Raw genomic sequence first — 17,363 nt, 5'->3', positions numbered from 1 at the left:
AGGCCACATCCACATCCTATTTTAGATCGGGCCACATCGACATGTCAAGCAATATGACCCATTTTTTATCAAGCAGATAAGGATTAGTGTGCCACAATATCGAGGGAGTAAAGGAGCATTAAAGATAGAGTTGAATTAATTCAATAAAAATTGTTTTGAAATACGAAAATATTGAATGAAGGGTTGTTTGACTGTTTCTTTAAATCAACCAAAATTGATGCAATTAATGCTCTAAGTATAAGTTTTGAAAAACGAAAATATTGAATGAAGGGTTGTTTGACTGTTTCTTTAAATTAACCAATTTTTTTTTTGAAAGATTAAATCAACCATTTTACTAATAGCCAGATATCCGGATAATCACTAATAACTTATAGTCTATTATCCGGATATCCGGATAATCACTAATAACTTATAGTTGATTATCCAGATATTCGGATAATCAACTATAAGTTATAGTCGACTATCCGGATTTCCAGATAATCAATAATAACTTATAATTGATTATCCGGATATAATTATATTGATAATATAATTATATACCAAGAAGATGGTCAAATAAAATAACATAAAATTTGGAAGAACTTTCTAGAGTAATAAAGTTTCAAACTTCAATCAACATAAAATATAAACACGGTATAAAAATGAGGAGAAAGCAGTAATTATGAATAGGGTATAATTATGGTATAATTAGGGTATAATTATGTTGTAGATGACTGATTTGTAGAGTTACCCTCCGATAAACTATGGGTTATGTTCAGGTCGAGTCATGTTCGGGTTCGGGTTTTAAATCTTAAAGTTTAAACATTTAAAATATAAAAAATGGGAAAAATAAATAGAGAGAAAAAAACCAAATCAGCACTCATTTTCCTAAATTTATATTGATTATATAACTTATAGTTGATTATCCGAATATCCGGATAATCAACTATAAGTTATAGTTGATCATCCGGATAATAGTTATTCGGATAATCAACTATAAGTTATAGTTGATTATCCAGATATCCGGATAATCAAGTAACTCTTGTACATTTGTAATGTATCATCTCTCAAGCTCAAAAAGGAGTTCCCATTCATGCCATCTAAAACTCCCGACATAACATAGATATAACCATTATGAGTTGTGCAAACCAAAAAATTATTTTATAAATATTGTGGAGTACTATATGTATAAATTTGTTCCTTTTTCTAACATAAGTTATCTGATACAAATTATATTGATCATATAACTTATAGTTGATTATCCGGATATCCGGATTGGAATCTTTCAAATGCTAGAGCTATAACTTTTTGAGTATTGTAATAGTAATTTTACCATACCATAACTTCACACACAACTGCTCCCGTAACACTAAGTGCAGCTCCCCTGAGGTGGGGTCCACCACCAGCCTCTTCCTCCTGTCACAAACTCCATTACCTCGGCAAACCGGTTCGGACACTAAGACACTTGCTAAAGTCATTGTATTAGTGTCCAACCTATAGAGCTTCCCTTTCCTGTCTATTGCAAAGTACATCTTCTTAAACTGATGAACTAGCACCGTGCCACCGTCGGACGGTGGGACTCGGTGAGCCCATTTGGTTTAGCGCGGGTACTCGTTGAAAGATGGTGACTCGGAAGGGGCAAATGTCGGACGGTGGTACTTGGTGAGCCCTTTCGGGTGAGCGCGGGTATTGGTTGAAAGACGTAGCCTTGTCGGAGTCAACCTGAAGATCTCAGAAAGGGTGATTGTCGAAAAACGTGGATTATACATCACGAAAGACCGAAAACCCAACCAAATTTCTAGGTCATGGTTTTGGTCTGGATGGCGCAAACCACTGGCGAGACTCCCCCCTCTCCTCCCCTTTACGACCTTAAAAGCCCCCTTTCGACCACCCTCCCTCTTCCCCTCCCTTTTCCGACCACCCCCTAGCACCCCATCGAAAATTAACCCCAAGACCCTTACCGGAATTGATCCCAAAACCCTACCCGTGGTGAGAAAAAAAGGGAAAAGTGTGGGCAACCTCCACTCCAACCTCTCTACACTCAAACTCCAGTCCAAAAAAATAATAAAAAATAGAAAGAAAAACCTCTACACTCAAACTAGAGCAGCAGCAGAGCTTTTAATGCTAATTCACACCTAAACTTTTCAAATCAATCAATCAAGTAGTAATTTTGTTCAGCCTTTTCGATTAATATATGGAGCTACCGTGTCTGGAAACAGCTATTAATTTTATGGGATGCAAAGCAGAAACCGGTAAGAACCAAAAAAGAAATGGAGAAAACAAAAATGTTGAGGTATTTTGTTTGTTGGTTTGCAATATTGAGCTTGATTATTGCTTCTTTGGCTAAATTGGTTTGCGAATTTCTCTTCTGATTATCAATTTTTTTTTTGTTTTGAAAGTAATTGTCTAAGTTGTTTAATACTTCCCTCAAAAAAAAAAAGTTGTTTAATACTTGCTTCTTATGATGTTTTCTAATTGGCTATTATGAACAATTTTAATTTCAGTAGTCATGTTTGATTTGTAAATTTTTTGTTTAAATTTTTGTCATGTTTGATTTCTAAATTTTTGTTTCTAATTTATAAAGTTGTATTCATGGCTGGCTACAGGTAGCACTACAACTCTTGAAGTCAGCTACTATTTTATTGAGAAGGGAAACAGAGACCGAGTGCTCTCCGGAGGTATTTTTGGCTCAATCGGTTTCCAAATTGATTTTTTGTTTTGTTTTGTTTTTTTGGTTTTGGAAAGGCAAACTGATCTAATTTTTAGGTGTTATTTGCTGCTACATTCAATTAATTTGTGTGAAATTGTTTTATTAGTGAATTAATTGTTTTATTTGCTGCTGGAATTTTTTAATCATTTAGTGAATTAAGGAAATTAAAATGAGTTATACACTAGGAGCTTGTTAAGGACAGAATAGTCTGTAATTTTGAGTAATGTGTGGCAGAGGTTGCATCATGAGGATGTTACTCTTCACATTTCCATACTTATTGTTGGCTTTCATTAAGAACTGGATAATTCTTCTGGAAAGAGGAAATAAATCCAGAAATGGATCCATAACTTTTATAAGTGTAGATTTTTGTATGATGTTCTAAGTAGTGAATTAAGGAAATTAAAATGAGTTATATACTAGGAGCTTGTTGAGGACAGAATACAAGCCAAAAGGGGGATTATTACAGTAATGAAGCCAAGAAATCTTGTCAATAAGTACTGATGAGATTAATGACTTATACTAGGAAGGGATATTATTAATTAACCACCTCTGCCACTGCCATTGTTCTGATTATCGCCTGAACCTCTGGAGTTTGAGCTTGAGTAATTTCCTCCTCTGAAATTCTTGTTTGCTGCTTGTTCATTAGAACCTTTCAATGCAAAAGCAACTTGTTCTGTTGTCTTGACAGTACTCAAACCTCACTGATTTTCTTCTTGACAAAGAAGTCTGTATGCTTGAGTAATGTGTGGCAGAGGCTGCATCATGAGGATGTTACTCTTCACATTTCCATACTTATTGTTGGCTTTCATTAAGAACTGGATAATTCTTCTGGAAAGAGGAAAGAAAACCAAATTGCTGATTTTTTGTATGATGTTCTAAGTTTGCTGTATTTGATTTGCATGTTGGTTGTTTGCTATATTTTCCAAGTTGTGGGAAATTATACAGTTTCCATGCTTTTTTGGTTTTCTAAGCGAGGAAGATGCAATTTGGTTGTTTGCATTTTGTTTCCATGCTTTTTAATCTAAATTTATAGGGCTTTATTCATGGCTGGCTGCAGGTTGAACAACCACGCTCTAGTAAATTCAGTACTACAGGTATGCAACCTGAGCGTCCTACTGCAGAAGAACTAGAAGCAATGGCATTGGTTCCATCCCCACAGGTCAGACTATTGACTCGTCAAACAAAGGAAGAGAAGGATCTATTGAAAAAGATTGTTATAGATGTTGCTTACCCTCTGGTTAAAGAGGGTAAGAAAACTTGGCAAAGCAGAAATTTATGATTTAACGTTCTCAAACAATACAACAATGAAGTAAAGCACCACAGACTACCAGGTAGTGGACCTATGAATGAAATTCGTAACCTTTCAATATTGCTTGATGTATTAAGGAGCATTTCGTGGTGCGATTGCTCTTCAAATTCGAAGAACATATGTGAGTGCATTGAACCCCATTGTCCACCTCCCTCGGATGCAACACAGGCTTCTGTAAGTAGTGGGTCGCGAAAGAGAAGCCATGAATCAATCGATTCTGAGGACATCAGTAAGAAAGTTGCTCGTGCAGTACATGATTTGAAAAGAAGTGGAGTTCTTACCCGCGACCTCGCGGGGAATGTGTCAACACTCTATAGTATGATGATAAAAAAGAACTTGCATGTGAATGTCAACGTTTTTCTCCTTGCGGCAGAAAATGCAGATGATGCTCTTTCTATACAACAACAAATTGATGATGATTTTGGAAAATTCGGCTTCTAATGATGTGAAATTGGGTCAGCCATCTAAATTCATTGTTTCACTTAAGTTCTTCCATATCCCTTAAAATTTGCTTAAGATTGTTTCTTCCTTCTTTCTTCTAGGTGTTTTCATCCCTAATGATTTCCTTTTTCTTTCTTTGCAGGCTGCTGATTAGGGGGGATCGAAGATGCTGCTACCTGCTGGTTGGAAGGTGTTCTTAGGACTTGTGTGTTGGAATTGTTGGTTTGTATCGGCTGTGCATGTATTTGTATTATAAGTTTGTTGGATTATGTTATCCTAAAGTCTTGGAAACTTTTTATTGTAACGGGGAATCCCAAGCAGAACAATTGTTATCATTGTGGAGTTTTTATGCTTGGAGTTATTGTTCCAGCTCGACCCACCCGCGACCCACCTAACCCACGAACACAACCCTGGTATGTCCAAGAGTTGAAAAAAAAAACAAAATTTACAGATATAAAGTTGATTTACAACACTATCATTCTATTATAACTGGTTGAGGACCCCCTAACACAGACACGACCCGTTTAATAAACGGGTCAGGAAGGCTAGACACGAACACGACCCGTTTATTAAACGGGTAACACGAAACTAACACGTGTAACCCATTTAGTTAAACGGGTCGTGTTCGTGTAAAAAAAATTAACCTGTTAAGCAAATTCATTATCAAAGCAACGTCATCAACGGGAAAGGCACTACGCCAACTGACGCCAACTGACGCCAACTGAAAGTAGCCCACGACAAGAGACAGTACCCCACGCCAAGAGATATTACCCCACGCCAAGAGACAATAACCCACGCCATTAAACAATACCCCACGCCATTAAACAACACCCCACGCAAAAAGACAATACCCACGCCAAAAGACAATACCCCACGCCAAAAGACAATACGACAACGGGAAAGGCACTACGCCGCCAAGGGAAAGTACCCACGCCAAGGGAAAGTACCCACGCCAAGGGAAAGTACCCCATGCCAAAAGACAATACCCCACGCCATTAGACAACTCCCCACACAAAAAGACAATACCCACGCCAAAAGACAATACCCCACGCCAAAAGACAATACGACAATGGGAAAGGCACTACGCCAAGAGAAAGTAGCCACGCCAAGAGACAATACCCCACGCCAAGAGACAATACCCCACGCCAAGAGACAGTACGTCAACAGGGAAGGCACTACGCCAAGAGAAAGTACCCACGCCAAGAGAAAGTACCCCATGCCAAAAGACAACCATAAATAAGCTAAATTAAGAATTTGTATCCTATAAGTTAAGTCAAAGAAATCTTTTAATAGATATAAACTTATATTGTTAAGCCATAAACTATATATTGTTAAGCCATAGACACTAATACACCAGCCCCTGCCCTTTCTCAGCTTGCACACACTTGCCATCCTCCACGCCTTGATACCAGCTCCTCTCCTTGCATTGACACCAGCCCCCATCCCTGCCTACACACCAGCCACCTTTCCCTGTCACAGCCCTCACGGGCCTTCTGATTCCCATGTCTCTGTCAAGATTCAAACCCTTTTCATCTCTAACAACCTATTGAAATTGATCATACTTGTTGAATATATTAAAAGGTGTTACTTATAAATATCCGCATAAAACATGCATAAACATAAAACATTCCAACATTCAGAGTTTTTAGAGTACAAGCATTATCCAATAAAAATCCTCATCCAAATTAAAATTACAATTACTAAATCGGAAGTCTGAGAGGGCAGGAAATTAATAATAATAATAATAATAAGGCAGCAAGCAGCAGGGCCAACAGCTACTCCGTCGAAGCCTTTATCATTACATTGCTGCAGTTATTCAATCGGCTGAAAAAAAAAAAACAGTCATTATTTTAGCATTCGTGATAGAAGTAAGGTTTAGAGCTCTAGTTGGTCCTATGATAGAAGACTATCCCTTTGGGTGGCTAGCATAGTGCAATAGGGGAAGGGTTCAACAATTGTAGGTATTCATTTAAAATAGTTGCCGGGTAAAGTCGAGGGAACTGTGCAATATTACCGCACCTTGGCAATTATCGCAGCCTTCGCAAGGGCCAAAGGCGTCGTTGAGTGGGTATTTTAAAACAGATGGCTGCAAAACAAATTCAAAGAAAAGAAGACAGTTCCAGATCAAAGACTCGAAAGTTCACTTGTTAGATCAAAGACAAGAGAAGAAAGCAAAAAATTTTAAACTCAATAATCTTGAAGTAAAATGCATCACATATATGACACCGTAGAGCCTGAAATTTATGTATCATCATTTTTTACGAGTAAAATGGGGATAAAATTAAAGCATTATTTTTTTGTTTTTGAAAGATTAAACTCAATAATCATCAGTTTTTGAAAGATTAAACTCAATAATCTTTTAAAATGCATTATTTTTTACGAGTAAAATGGGGATAAAATTAAAGCAAGCTCAAAAAGTCTTTCAAAACAGTATCTGAGTCACATTCAGGAACCTCTCCTAACCATACCCTCCTTTCCCCATACATGACACTAATATGAGCAAGCCTATGAGCAACCCCATTCCCCTCTCTTCCCACATGAGAAACATCAAAATAAGCACAAGAATTGGCCAAAAACAGAATGTCTTTTACAATAATTAAACCAAAACTAGAAGAGTGATGCTTTTTCACTTTCAAATGGTGAAAGAGCATCAGATTATCAGTTTCCATAATCACCATTCTGAAGCCAGCATCAATTGCATAATCACCCTTCTGAAGCCAGTTTCCATAATGCATTATTACTAGCATTATAAGCTTGTTATAATGTTCACACAATCCGAACATTATAACAAGCTTGAAAGAATTCTAACCTCAAGCCTAAAATCCTATTCTATTTCTGCTTAACTCAAAACCCATGTTTTATAACATAAATTATGAAAGTTTGAAATTAAAAATTCTGCTTAACTCAAAAGTTTTATGAATAATCCTATGTTAAAATTCAAACAGCAAAATATTTTAAACTCAATAATCTTGAAGTAAAATGCATCACATTAAGAACTAGCAGCAATAACACTTACCCTAGCTCTAACAATTGCTCCCATCTCCCTGGCCTTGATAAAGACTTCATGACTCTGAAAATTTTGGGCACAAGCTGCATTCACTGATCCGGTGACCTCCTCCCAAATAGCCCTGCTGTCAAACCTAATAGCGACTCCAGGCCAGAAACCACCTTGTGCTTTCCTTATTTCATTCAAATATTCCAATATTTTTTTATCTACAGGATCATCCTTCACCATGCATTAAACAAAATTTAGCCATTTTGTTGCTACATTGGATAGAACTCACAAATGTCAGATACAACCAAAATGAAAAGAAATGCTGAACATTAATCCACATGATTCAAAGCTAATAGAAAACCTAATCCAAGATCTGCAAGAAATAACTTCTTCTCATCAGGTGTCCCTGGAGAACCCAGTAGAAAATTCTCAGTCTTCTCATCAGGTGAAATGGAGGTGACTTATCACAAGTTATCTTTAGAGCAAATCCGTAGCACTGTATGCAGGTTTTCTATAGAACAACTTTTTTATTTCACTCTCAATCTTGGTAGTACTATATATATTTGAATGGAAATTAATCTTGGTAGGGTTTAGGGTCCAAGATGGGTCCAACATAAAAAATTTAGAAAAATATCCGGCTTATACTTTCGCATGTATTATCAATATTTAATTATCCGGCTTATACTGAAATCGAAGAGTATAGAGATTGTAGTGAGCCCTAACTAAATCCGCCTTATACTGAAACCCTACCCATACCCTATTTCTTCTCATATTTTGGGCCTAGCCTAGCCCACCTCCTACCATGAACATCATCATGGGTTTCTATTATTGTTCAATTTTGGGCTTGTACTTCTGCCGGCTCCATTTCACTAAAATAAAATTAATTTGAAAGGATATTAAAAGAACACTATAAATTTTTGAAACCTCACTTTCTCTACTTGACCCACCCCATACCCGCATTTTACCCACCCATCTATACATTAAAATAAACATTAAATATAAAAAAGTGTACTATATATTAATGGTGGGTCTAGGATGGGGATTAGGTGGGTGATGGGGCGGGGATTAGGTGGGGCTGAGGTGAGGATGGATATCCACGTGGGGATGGGGATGGGGATGGGGATGGGGATGGGGATGGTCACCAATTTCTCTGGTTCAAACGCATCATTATAGTAAATATATTTCTTACACTCTATGTCAAATTGCAAATATTAATAAACGGAGGTAGTACATGGAATCAATTTTTTATCACTTATGACTCGTGCTCGATTTGAAAGGTTAAACATGGACTTATTTATGACCCGACCTGAAACCAACTCGAGACCCGAGTTAACTTTATGATTCGAGACCTGAACCCGAACATGACTCGATTTGAGATGACTCGACCTGAACATAACCCGCTAATTATTGACCTGAACCGAACCCGACCCAAACCCTAGATTGACCCAAATCTTTAATCTTTCTGACAGGCGCTTGAAATTCTGTACGCAAAAAGACAATACCCACGCCAAAAGACAATACCCCACGCCAAAAGACAATACGACAACGGGAAAGGCACTACGCCGCCAAGGGAAAGTACCCACGCCAAGAGAAAGTACCCCACGCCAAAAGACAATACCCCACGCCAAAAGACAATACCCCACGCCATTAGACAACACCCCACGCAAAAAGACAATACCCACGCCAAAAGACAATACCCCGCGCCAAAAGACAATACGACAACGGGAAAGGCACTACGCCAAGAGAAAGTAGCCACGCCAAGAGACAATACCCCACGCCAAGAGACAGAGAAACACGGTCAAGAAGGAGAGTTTTTCATATCATCCTTAATCAATCTCAACCGTGGTTTCTCTGTCTAAACTCATGATTTTAGATCGATTTTAGAGCCTATATTTCTTTCATTCTTTTTCATTATTATTCTTTATCATTATAATATGAGATATGATGATACAGAGATTAGAGAAAGGTTTTTATAGTCTTATTATCTATTAGGGTTTTGTGTTATGGTGGCGGCCTTTCTCTACTTGACCCACAAAAAATTACTTTCTCCGTAATTAATTTCCAACAAAAAATTACTTTCTCCGTAATTAATTTTCTACAATTGTACCTATCCTTTCGCTTTTCCTTATGATTAATTTAAACTTTTGAAGCATGTGTAATTAAATTTTAATGTTTCTTTGTTTTATCTAAGTATCTACAAATTAATACTCACTAATAGAGGGTACTTAACTTTGCAAGAAGTTGCAAGAAGAGTATTGAACTTTTGTTGTAAAAAAAAAAAAGAGTATTGAAGCCTGAACAACGTACATTCTTGCACTCTAATATTATTATTAGAAAGTGATTGTTTGTATTGTAGTCAACTATGCTAGGGTTTGGGTATGAATTAAATTTACAAATTGTTCATGATCCATGTTTGTTTTTCCAGAATTATGCATGAATTTCATTCTCAGTTTGTGTAATAATATGTTGACCATATTTTCTAGGCTTCCAGCTTATTAAATTTTATGATTACCCTTAATTACAAATTATGTTTGCAGTAGGTTGGGCGTTGGGCAGTAAATTCATTTGAGCAGTTTCATGTAATCTCTGACTAGTAATTTTTCATGATGTAATATTTAACTAGTACTATTTGATTATGGTTGAATTTTATGAATTTTATGCTTGAATTTGATCACTACTCACTTGATAGCTTTTAATGCTGCAATTTTTATTCATCATTTCTCAAAACGATGATAAAGGTGGACAATCAATAAGGTTGCGTTTGGGAACAAGAATTTCATTTCACTTTTTGCCACTTAATCAATCAATCAAAACCTTAATAAATCAATCAAACCCTTACACAAGTTCAACATTCACAAGCATTATTGTGGACAAAAAAACAAGAAAAAATTGAGCAAAAAACCCCGAAAAACAAATTCACTTGACAAACCACAAGATACATACAAGTGATAAACATACAGTAACTAGTAAGTCTTGTTTTCCTTCTTACCTCCCATCTGTTAGCATCTCGCCAGCTTACTAGTTATGAATTAAACCTCTAAACCGGCTCATAATGAAGCAGGATAAGGGCCCAGCCCAGCCCACCTTCTAGGAAGGGTTTCCGGAACACCAAACCCACCACACCATAAGCACAACCAACTAAGCCAAGAAAACCAAAATACAACCACAAAGTAAAAAAAAAACAACAAAGCTAGCTGCAACAGAACAGCAAATAGGGCAGCAGCCCAAAGAAACAAAAACCAACAAGAAAGCAGCTAGCAACAACTCAGTTAGCAGGAAGCAGGCACAAAGCAGCAGCAACCAACAATCTAACCAGCTTCAAATCAACCCAGCCTGAGGCAGTCTGCAGCAGACTAGCAGATCACTGCCAGAGGACACAAACAACAGCTTCTGGCCATCAGAAAAGAGCTGCAACAGCAGAAAAGCCCAGCAGCGACTCAATCCGGACCATCATCAAAGCAAACACCTGGTAACAGCTCGAGACAGCAGTACCTGCACAGGAACAGAACCAGCCACAGAACACCAACAAACCCAACCTAAGGCAGCCTGCAGCAGATAGCAGACTACTGCCAGAGGACAAAACAGCATGCAAAGTAAACCTGAATATCAAAATTAGATCAGAAGAAGCTTCATGTCTTCAGTTTCACACCTACAAGCTACCTTGTACACAATTTATTAACCTTGATCAAAACATAGCACTAATTTATTAAGCTTGAGCAGAACAAGAATCCGGCTCCAAATTTCCTTAGCATAAGGACATTCAAAAAATAGGTGCTGCACTGATTCCTGATGCTCTAAACATAAGATACAAATGGGATCACAGTTGATTCCCCATCTTATAAGCCTGTCCTTAGTAACAACCCTATTCCATAAGGAGAGCCAGAGTATAAATATACTCTTAGGTGAGGCTTTATTGTTGCAAATAAGCCTTCTCCAGCTGACTTTAGGCATCTGACTTTCTTCTCAACAGAGAAAACACATAACAAACACAAGTCTAACAACAGTTACAATACTAAAATAACAATTCTACAAGTCTAACAAACACAATATTGTTTACAACATAAATCTCAACAAACACGATAAAGTCCAATCTGAACAACAAATTAAACAGAAGTTCTAAATAATTAAGGATCAAAGTGAGCAGTAGCAACATAGTTTCCAATAGCAGCAGCAACATAGGTTTGAGAGTCTACCACAACCTCTTCCAATAGCAGCAGCATCCTCAGCAAGCTCTGTTAGGCTCCTCTGCCCCTGCTCCGGCCCCTGCCTCGGCCCCTGCCTCGGCCCGCCGCCGCTGTTGACGCTGCCTCCGCTGCCTTCTGACTTGGTACTCTATTTCTGCCTGTCCTCCGCGGCTGCTGCACTTCCGGCTGCTGTTCCGGCTGATTGAGGGTCATGCCCTCAAAACAGGAGACCAAAGGGTCCGACATTGAAACTGGAGGAGGTGGAGGTTGAGGTTGACATGTGGACATTGAAACCTCCTTCTCCGAGACAGGCATTGAAACCGGAGTCTGAAAAGATGACCAGAGGAGTCAAATATACATGATAAGTACACAACACAAACAAGGAATAGCATGCACTCTTGAAGTTACCTCATTCTCCACCGGAACTTCATTCTCGACCGGAACTTCATTTTCCACAGGAACTTCATTCTCCACCGGAGGTGGCATCAATAGAAGAAGGGGAGCTATTTCATCCAGTGGCACAGGTTGGCACACGTGGCAGGGAGATATCTGAAAAAAGAATAACAAAAATATCAACTTTACTAAAAGGAAAAATATTTAAAATATGATAAATATTCAAATTCAAACTTACTTGATCAGCAGTTATGACTTTGAGATTATAAACATCAAGCCTTTTACTACGGTACTTCTCGAGTGGAAGACCGTATTCACTATGTATCGCAGGCTGAATGGACGAAATTCTGTCAAAAACGATAACGTCCAAAACGGGTGAACAGCCATTGAAGACACGCTGTTTTCCCGGCTCAGCCAAAGCAGCTTTGGACTCAATCAAACCTTTTTTTAGATGCCCAAGTACTATTTCAGGCCAATTCAAAGAATTAACCTTTTCTAAATCATCAGCTAATTCAAACAATTTTGAATTAACCCATTGGTACAAGGTCCCAGGGCAAAGAAATTGGTCAATTATATACAAGGTAAAACGTTTTTGAAAGATAACCTCATCGTTCTTTGTTCTAATCTCCATTTTAACGATACCATCCCTAAGATTAGAGGCAGACAGGGTTTTTCCATCGCTTGTTAAAGGGGAGAGGTATTCCATAAAAGAAGAACAATGTTTCAACTTAGAAAGATCGATCACGATCCAGGTATCTGCAATACCAAGGACCGATGCAATCCCATGGCTGCATATTTGCATTGTCGTAGATGGGTTGAAGGTAAACTGTGTCCCATCAAATACATTACAAAGCTCGTGTACTAGAGGCCCACTAGCCTCTCGATCGTTTTTTAGACTTATCAAGTTTTTAAAAACGGATGAACTTAATAAATCAGTTTTGTTTTCTTCCCTCAAATCCTGAAATAGTTTAACAATTTTACCAAGGCTAGTGGCACATTTTACTCTCTGACGAACTTCAGTCATGTTGATGACGAATTATACCTAACAAAAAACATGAAGCCATAAATTTGTCAATTCGAGCCCCAATTCATTTGTCAATTCGAAATTGTCGAAGCTAGGAATGAAGACAAAATGAATTTTAATATGCTAAGCACCAGGTAATGCTAACAGCAATTTAGAACACAATCAGCCATGAGCACGAACTCTGAGCAGCAGGTAATGCTAAGCAGCAGGCATATTAACAACAATTTAGAACACAAAAAATCCAACATACGACAATAAGCAAGACTGCACTGAATCAAAACAACAAAGACTATTACCCCATGAGCTAATTAGAAATAAACAAAAGAATACATCATACAAAATCGAAACTCATAACTATGAACTAATAACCAACTCATCGCATCACATTATCTGGATCAAAGGAAGCAGTCAAGATATGTTATTATAGTCCTATCATTGTATGAACTGCGTTTTTTGGCATAAACAATTCATTAGATTTTTTGATTTATTGTCAAACAAAATTAAAAGACAAAAAAGAAAAAAGGATACAGATAAAAGGAAAGATGAGAGAAAGAAAAAAAATCGAATAGTAAAAGATATATGATTCCAATATGTAAGGTCTTTGAAACATCTCAAAAATGAAAAAAAAATGTAATAAAGCATCAATACAGATTGGCGCAAAATTATATGGTATAAATCTGTTGATAGAAAAACAAAAGAGCCTCGAAACAATAACATAAATTCGTGCATGTGTTTGTACAAAAAAGGCCAATTTCGGGCAATTCAAACTCGAATTGAAGTTCAAACATAAGAATACATCATTATCAAGAAAAACTAAGCACAACCAAGCAGGAATTTGAGAAAAAATCAAAAGCCCCAATTCGAGCCCTAGCTTCGACAATTTCGAGCATATATGCAAAATTCGATAAAATTTACCATAATAAAATCATTCCTCCAAAATTTTAATTCAAAATCATAAATTTAAAAGCAAAAATTTACTCACCAAGGATGAGCTGCTGGTAGGTGACGCGGTGGTGCCGAAGAGAGTGAGATGCGGTGGTGCCGAAGAAAATTATTTTGAAAATAGTTTCGAAAATTAACCGTTGAGTAAATTAAATCGGCAGTGTTTTGAATTTTTTGTTTTTGAGTGTTAACTGCTAAAATGTTGAGTGTTAACTGCTAAAATGTTGAGTGCTAACTGCTAATTTGTGTATTGGACCCAACAATAAAATAATATGGCCCAATTATCACTTATATTTCCCATCTATATGGACCTAGTCCCTTTCATTGGGTTGGGCCTATTTTAATCAATAAAACATTTGCATTTAATTCTAACACTATCATATTATCATCATTTACAATCATAATACTATATTAAAAATATCATCAATAATTAATCAAATAAATTAAAAATATCATCAATAATTAATCAAATTAAATGGTACCTGGTTTGAAGAAGACGGAAAATGGTACTTCCTCCGTTTTCAAATTCATGCAACAAACTCCTCTTCACGCTTCCCGAAATCAGATTTCTACAGTAACTCTAATTTGGGTTTAGTAATGTATCATTAAACTAATTAGGAGAGAGAAGGTGGGGCTTGGTGGGAGAGGAGATAGAAAATGGGGAGGCTAACAGCACCACTCCACCAGCCACGGCCGAAACCACTACCCCACCAGCCACGGCCGAAACCACCACTAGCTAAAGTCGAAACCTCTAGCCACGACCGACATCACCACCCCACCAGCCCCGTCAAAAAAAAAATGAAAAAAAAACCACCCACCAAGAACCCAGTCAGCACCAACCCTGCCCCTCTAGTCCTCTACACGAGCAGACACCCTTCGAGAGCTTTCATCGGCTTGCTCTTTGGACCTACCTTGAGAAGCTTTCTTCTTACACGTCGGTTTTTTCCTTGACTGAAGTCTTGCTGCAAAGACTCCTTCCTCCTTCGTTCACAACTCCGGTGATATTAAAAAGTTTTCATTTCCAGTGTCTATCAACCCAGTTCTTCGAACCAGTAATTTTTGCCAGCTGGCCTCCGGCCGTTGGAACCCACCCCTCCCCCATGCCGGTGCCGGCGCGAAGCCGGCATGACAGCCCCCCACCCACATCAAGATTGCAAATCGCATGAATGTTGAATTGGGGGTTTTGGATTTGGGTTAGGGTTTTGAATTTGGGGAAAAATGGATTGTCGATAGTTGATGAGAGAGAACAGGTCTAATGGACCCAAACAAAAATAAAACAAAAATATATATGGGCCCAAAACTAAAATAAGTACATTTAAACCAATAAATATGCAGGGTCGTTCCTTAGTAATGCCCGGGGCGACCTTCAAAATATGGGCCCCAATCCCATATTAATCATTTAATCCAACTCGGAAAGAGGACTTACAAACAACTTCAAAAAATAGTTCGTAATAATGGTATACCTCCAGAGTAGTATTAACACACGTTAATTCTGTGTTAAATTAAAACATCCCTTAAAATGAAAAACAACTGGAGATGTATTAACACGGGTTAATACTTCGTAATAGAACGGATTAAGAAAGACATCCTTAGTAAAGGAAAACATTTAAAATAGAGAAAACATTCTTAATAATGGTATACCTCCAGAGTAGTATAAACACACGTTAATTCTGTGTTAAATTAAAACATCCGTTAAAATGAAAAACAACTGGAGAGGTATTAACACGGGTTAATACTTCGTATTAGAACGGATTAAGAAAGACATCCCGAGTAAGGGAAAACATTTCTAATGGATATGCTAATGTAATAACCTTATCAAAAAGTTTAAATAATAGTTGTAATAGAATGATAAGTGTTGTAAATCAACTTTATATCTGTAAATTTTGTTTTCTTCAACAATTAGGTTTACGTGTATGATCGTCAATTAAATTCATCATTCGCTCCTCTTGGGGGTTGATTACAAGGATTTTGATTTTTCCTGCAATTCCACTCTCTAGTATTTGAGCAGGAGCCCCATCTATGACCTCCTTTAGGCAATTTCTTTTGGGGAAGTTCAAAAACTCATACCTCCTAGCACCTTTAAGCACATCTTGAGGTAAATTAAACATTGCACATGTAAAATTAGAGGCAACTTCCTCTGGCGTCTCCTTTGGATCTTCTGGTTCATCCACCCTCTACAGAAAGTTCAAGAAAAAAGGTCAAATTGGAAGAAAGAACACTAAAAGTTAAGTGAATAAATAAAATTCTTCCTTACATCCAAAGAGATCTGAGCACCAAATTGCTCAGAACTGTGGCCAAATTTACTAGCAACCTCCCATAAACCAGCTTTATTGCAAATGCTATAGAATGACTTCCGATTGGGCCTTCTAAATTGCCCCTCATCCACGCCAGCCTCATCAGGAGGGAAATGCAAGTTAAATTTTGAATCAACATCATCAACTTCCCTTTCAGATTTGGTGGGTCTAGGATGGGGATTAGGTGGGTGATGGGGCGGGGATTAGGTGGGGCTGAGGTGAAGATGGATATCCACGTGGGGATGGGGATGGGGATGGGGATGGGGATGGGGATGGGGATAGGGATGGGGATGGGGGCTAGGCCCAAAATATGAGAAGAAATAGGGTTAGAAAGGCCGCCACCATAACACAAAACCCTAATAGATAATAAGACTATAAAAACCTTTCTCTAATCTCTGTATCATCATATCTCATATTATAATAATAAAGAATAATAATGAAAAAGAATGAAAGAAATATAGGCTTTAAAATCGATCTAAAATCATGAGTTTAGACAGAGAAACCACGGTTGAGATTGATTAAGGATGATATGAAAAACTCTCCTTCTTGACCGTGTTTCTCTGTCTAATCCCATGGACTTTTGGATCTAATTCATCGATGCCTTAATTGCATTCAACTTTTATCGTTTTTTTTTGTTTAGATATCAATTTTAAACCTTTTTTCATACTTTTAATTAATGAAGTTATTATTATGTGTGTGATGCATGGTATGCAGACCTTAAAATGGGGAAGTTATTATTACTTTTAACCCCATTGCTAACAGAAACACCCCCTCTAGCCCAAACTCCACATGCTAGTAAAAAATTAATAATAAATCAAAAATAAAAATCAGAAAATTTAAAGAATTCAAGGCATTATAATTAAATTACGTAAAAAACAATAAAAACTGAAAGCAAATTGATCAATTAAAAAAACAGTTGTTCGAGTACATGATCATATGCCGAGTGCCGATATGCTAAATTAATCACAAATATCTAGAAGCCTTAAAACAAAACAAATTCAAGGCCTTAATCTTATATAGTTTTTTTAATGCCTAAAAAGTAATAATAGAAATAAAAAAAATCAACGGTAAACTGGTTTTCATTTTCCTTCA

General features: G+C 37.3%; 1 long non-coding RNA gene across 1 annotated transcript; it reads left to right on the top strand.

The window, feature by feature from the left end:
* Window positions 1-1,338: 1,338 nt before the first annotated feature.
* Window positions 1,339-4,802, top strand: LOC130463932 (uncharacterized). The gene is made up of 4 exons (XR_008924157.1): window positions 1,339-2,231; window positions 2,586-2,657; window positions 3,747-4,453; window positions 4,582-4,802. It is a non-coding gene; the product is annotated as an uncharacterized lncRNA (long non-coding RNA).
* Window positions 4,803-17,363: the final 12,561 nt, after the last annotated feature.

Source organism: Spinacia oleracea, chromosome 6, assembly GCF_020520425.1.
Source record: "Spinacia oleracea cultivar Varoflay chromosome 6, BTI_SOV_V1, whole genome shotgun sequence".
Lineage (NCBI taxonomy): Eukaryota > Viridiplantae > Streptophyta > Magnoliopsida > Caryophyllales > Amaranthaceae > Spinacia > Spinacia oleracea.
This window is presented reverse-complemented; position numbering and strand designations above follow the sequence as displayed.